This window comes from Mytilus galloprovincialis, chromosome 10 (assembly GCF_965363235.1).
Source record: "Mytilus galloprovincialis chromosome 10, xbMytGall1.hap1.1, whole genome shotgun sequence".
Classification (NCBI taxonomy): Eukaryota; Metazoa; Mollusca; class Bivalvia; order Mytilida; family Mytilidae; genus Mytilus; species Mytilus galloprovincialis.
In genome coordinates, this window is record NC_134847.1 from 41,240,033 (window position 1) to 41,245,660 (window position 5,628).

General features: G+C 30.9%; 1 protein-coding gene across 1 annotated transcript in view; it reads left to right on the forward strand.

The window, feature by feature from the left end:
- LOC143047584 (proteasome subunit alpha type-1-like) overlaps positions 1-5,628 on the forward strand; it is a 331,701-nt gene that overhangs the window by 2,236 nt on the left and 323,837 nt on the right. The window lies entirely within an intron of this gene.

Below are 5,628 nucleotides of genomic sequence, written 5' to 3' on the forward strand. Positions count from 1 at the left end.
GCAGGTATGTACCAAGGACGTATATAATGTTAGTTATATATCCTTGACCTTTAAGATTTTTTTGGCCGTTTTTAGTAAGCACTGTTAAAGTCACAATGTTGCTCCCAAAGACTCCATGAAAAAAATGTTTAAAAAAAAAAACCTACCTACCTACCCTTTATTTTTTCAGCATGTGACAGAAAACACATACTTTTTTGTTTGGCCTAACCATTGATATTATGTTAATAGTCCTATATAAAAAGCTTAACTACAACTATCACATAAACTTAACATGATCCAAGAAAATGAGGTCAAGTTCATATAAACCAAACGAGAAATACAGGTTCACCTTACAATCATTAAACACACTAAATATATTATTGCTTATAATTTCTAAGAAACAGACTTATTCAAGAAAACTTGACATTGACCAATGAACCATCAAACTGAGGTCAAGGTCAGATGAACCTGGCCAGACAGGGCCAGGTGAGCTAAAATATCAGCATTTTTTTCATATATAAAGGGACATAACTCTAGATCAGTAAAAGTGAGGCCACCAAAATACAAAGTTGATATGTGTTTTGTGGTACCAAGCATTGAATATAAGTTTCATTTAATGTTTTGAGGCAAACTAAAGTTAGAGAATGGAAACAACAAATTCATCATTTTTCCATTTATAAAGGGCATGATCACTCTAGAAAAGTAAAAGTAAGGCCACCAAAATTCAAACTTGATCTGTGTTTTGTGGTATTTAGCATTGTGTATGAGTTTCATAACATTCACTGGAGGCAAACTAAAGTTAGAGAGCAGAAACAAAAAATTCAGCAATTTTTCCATTTGTAAAGGACACAAGCATTAGTCTTTCAAAAAGGGCTAGTCGACTCTTAGCTGATGAAAATGGAAAGTGCTCTCGCTTTGTAGATTAATTCATTTACTAGAATAGCCATGTGCATCAATCAACAAATTTTACCACACACATGAGGTCACACGTGATGAAGTAGTATATATCGTTTAACGTTGTTGTTTACTCCAGAAGATTCGACTATTTATAGATAAAAGTTACCTGTGTAAAATCTAATTGCTAAAATAGAGAGGACAAATCCGATACTCTACGGGATTGAAGGACATTAACTAGGTTTGGATTGTCCTAACCAATCAATAAACTTTGATTATTCACGTCTCGTAATATCTTCCAATCAGGTAGCAAGAAAAATTCACGCACTAACTGTCCATCGTTCAATTCTTAATATCGACTCCTAGGAGTCGATAATAACTCTAGGATGGTAAAAGTGACACTTCTCAAATTCAAATTGATCTGTGTTTTGTGGTAATAAGAGTTGTGTATAAGTTACATAACATTTGGTTGAGAAAAATTAAAGTTAGAGAACGGAAAACAATTGTGGGACGTACTGAGGGATGTATGTACGTAAGTACAGACAGACAAGGGTAAAACTTAATTCTGCCTCTGCTACAGGGGTGGCATAAGAAAGACCAAAAACTTACTGTGCAAGAGCTGTATTGTCAAGGTCGTTAAAAACCTCCATCATCATCAACTTAACTTTGACCACTGAACCATGAAAATGAGGTCAAGGTCAGATGACACTTGCCAGTTGGACATGTACACCTTACAATCATCCCTCACACCAAATATAGTGCATTTATTGCATACAGTATAAGAAAAACAGAACAAAACACAAAAACTTAAATCCATAAACACTGAACTATGAATATGAGATCAATGTCAGATGACACCTACCAGTTGGACATGTGCACCTAAAAATCTTTCCATACACCAATATATGCTAGACCTATTGCTTATACTGTATTTGAGATATGGACTTGACCACCAAAAGTTAACCCGTGTTCACTGATCCATGAAATGAGGATAAGATCAAGTGAATACTGTTTGACAGGCATAAGGATCTTGCAAGGTTTGCATATATCAAATAAAGTTATCCTATTAATCATAAAAAGAGAGAAATTAACATTACAAAACTATTTTTTTTCAAGTATGTCAATGAACCATGAAAATGAGTTTAAGGATAATGGACATGTGATAGATGGAAACTTTGTAACATAAGGCATCTATATGCAGTATGAAGCATCCAGGTCGTCCACCTGCTAAAATATATAATATTTAAGATGTTAGTTAAAGCCCCAGCTGCCAGAAAAAAAAATTAATATATTTTTGCAAAGTCTTCCTGGTTGTATTTATATAATATATGCAGACCAAACTGTTTTAATACACGATTAAAAATAAAAAGATATGGTATGATTGCCAAATGAGACAACTCTTCACAAGAGACCAGATTTGCTCTTAATTCTTTAGTTTCATAGATATAAGCCAAAAACTGCATTTTACCCCTATGTTCTATTTTATGCCATGTTGGTTTGCAAGCGGGTCATCAGACACATTTTTAAACGAGATACCCTTATGATAAATGTGGCCAAGTTTGGTTAAATTTAGCACTGTAGTTTCAGACGAGAAGATTTTTGTAAAACTTAGCGATGACAGAAGTCAAGAGATGAGAAGGCTAACTTGGCCCTTTTTGGCTAGGGTACGCTAAAAAGCAAATTCCCATAATGGGCAATGTTTTATCATTATTGTTACTATCTTAATGTTTTCCTTTATCATTTTTGTTCTTTTTCCTCTTGTTAGCTGTATGTCCACCTGCAAAAATAGGAATTATCGTTCTAGGCAAAGCTAGATTTGTTTCCATTACACAATGTTAAAAAGCAACTATTTTTTATTTTAATTCTTTTAATACTCAATAAATAATGTAAAAAAACCATAACTTATCACAGCTAATCAACAAACAATTGTATAAATAATAAATTATACGGTCAAATTCCATCCCCTGCAATACAGTGTTAAAATTGAATGTCAGCATATCTAAAGTATAGTGCACATATGATATGAACATTGAAATGGATTCTGTTGCTTTCAGGGTCACATGATAATACATGGCATTAAATTAAATTTGTAAAAGACATCTGCTAAAAGAAGTAGAAGCAATAAGGCCCATCTTCTGCAAATTTAAACGTAACCTTATGTGATCTTAAATTTGTCTGACCAACCCTGAGGTAAAATGTGTTACACTTTATAGTCTAATTTCACATTTGACAATTTACCATGGCCATTCATTTTGTTTTGATAATTTCAGTTTCTTGGAACAAAAACAGGCCTTAATGCTTTAACTGTTTTTTCTTTAGAGCAAAAAGAATCCCAATTACACAAAATTTACTAATCACCAAGCAAACAATTAAATAACCTAGAAACATATGAGGTATTGTTTTGTATTTTGTGGTCCAATGCTTGACAACAAAGTGCAAATGTACTTTGAAAATTTATACATGATTAAATTTTTTAAACTTAACAACTTCAGCACAAATGTTAAAATAATGATAATTAAATAATTCTTTGGTGTACAGCTACAATGTAAATACAGTGAAACCTGTCTTAACTGAATTTTGCATAAACCAAAAAAAACATTTCTAACCAGAACTTGTTCGTCCAGCCATATCAAATTTTATGTTTTGTGAACCTGATTTAACCAAACATCTTTCAAAAACAAACAAAACCTTAAGTCCCAACGAGGTTCTGTTCAGACAGGTTTCACTGTAATTATGAATGTTAACTTATGGCATCTGACAACACAAATGTATCACAGAACATGAATGCATGAAATTGAATCTGGTAATCCTTCGTTTCCATGGTTACTGCAGCACTTTTTAATTAAAATATCAACATGAATCACATTTCTATATCAATATAAATTTCAATATGAATAAAAAGGAGTTACTTCAAAGAGGCAAAATATAACACATAGAAAAAACTCCACAAGACTTATAATTGCCGCTCACTACCTTGGTACCAAATATAATTTATTTAGTAAAGGTGCAATGATATTACAGTAATTTATTTTATTTTACGCTTATTTTTTTAATACAATGTAATTTTTAAGAATTTTTTTCTTAAACTATCATCTTTTTATAAATGATAAGAATAATTCGTTGTATGTGAATAAATGTATAATCAATTTAAATATAAAAGGGACATAACTCTAATATTTACTGCCGCTGCAAATCATAACTAAAGAACTAAACTTTACGTATCAAAAATGTTTCTTATTATAATCTCAATAAACTCAACTAGCATTAAGCTGACACTTCACTCTCCACTTTATAATATACTGTATAGCGGGTTATTTTTCGCAGGTGTAAAATTTTGCTCATAGAAAAAGATATTTCAAATATTTTGGCGGTTATTTTTTTGGGTGTACTCAAAACTTTAACCAATACCTTTGCATTTACACTTTTAAATTGGCGGGACTTATTTTGGCGATTTTGTTCTATCCCTGAAAATAATAGAAAAATTCATCCACGTGAAAATAACCCGCTATACAGTACTTGTACCTTTCCCTGAATAATTTTGTGGTTGAGATTTGATTCCTGTAGTTTTTAAAACATTAGAAATTGAAAGAAGTTTAAGTTATTCTTATAACAATAAAAACAGAAATTGTGCAACTAAAACCCAAATGAGGCAATCATGTTAAAGCCTAAGAATATGTGTTACAAGACAAGAAAATTTAAGATGTTATGTTTATAATTTGCTACCAAAAAAGCTTTACTGACTTTGAAACTTGAAAGCAAGAAAATTAATTAACTATTAATCAATCTACACAAGATTAATATACATAACATTTTGGGGAAATAAGCAACATTAGATCGGAACAGGTTATTAGCTAGTCAATATGTTATGATTTCACAAGTCAGTACGTACATCTCCAATACAAGATTGGGACTTTTAATTTGTTAAAAGGGGAGAAATGGGGGAGGTGTTGTTGTCAAAAGTAAAATAAAGGATTTTTTTTTTAATTTGTAGATGGCAAATAAAGCCATGAATATAACCCTTTTTAAGTTACTTTTAAGTTTTAATTGTAAAATTGTGTATGCTGTCTTTTCAGGCATATGCTTCTGATATGATATATAAATCCTTAAAAAATCACTAAAAACCAAAAAGCAATAAAACCAAAATGCACTTAAATAAAGTTTCTAACTGAACTTCATAATAAAATGAGATGCTTGAAAGTTTTGAAATTAATTGAGATGAGTAAAGCATCTGAGATTCTATGCATGTATAAAGTATACAAAAAAGTTAATTTTAATCTATTATAGATATTTGTGATGTTATTATTAATGAAATATGGTTAAAAAAAGATATAAAAATAAAACTAACATCATTATTGGCACTAAATGTTTATAAATAACAAATAACAAAGGTAAATAGTATGACTGATGTGCATATCGCAAGAGCACAAAAGATTTTTTTTTCTTAATTTCTCCTTTTTAACCCTTTCCTCCATGGAATTTTTTTTTTACATACTTGATTTCCATAGGATTTTTTTAATAAAAAAAAATTCATCGGGTTTAAAGTATTAATGCATTGTGAAAATGAATATTTCATCAATGAAATTCAAATCAGATATTCTCATTAATATCCTTTTCATATTGGATACTGATTTTTTTAAGTCTGATGCAGACATTTTGTAGTCGAAGCGTTTCAACTGAGGTACTACACAGGCGTCAAAAGGCGTCATTATGGAGTAAAGGGGGTGGCGTCAAAAAGAGTCACTATGGAGGAAAGGG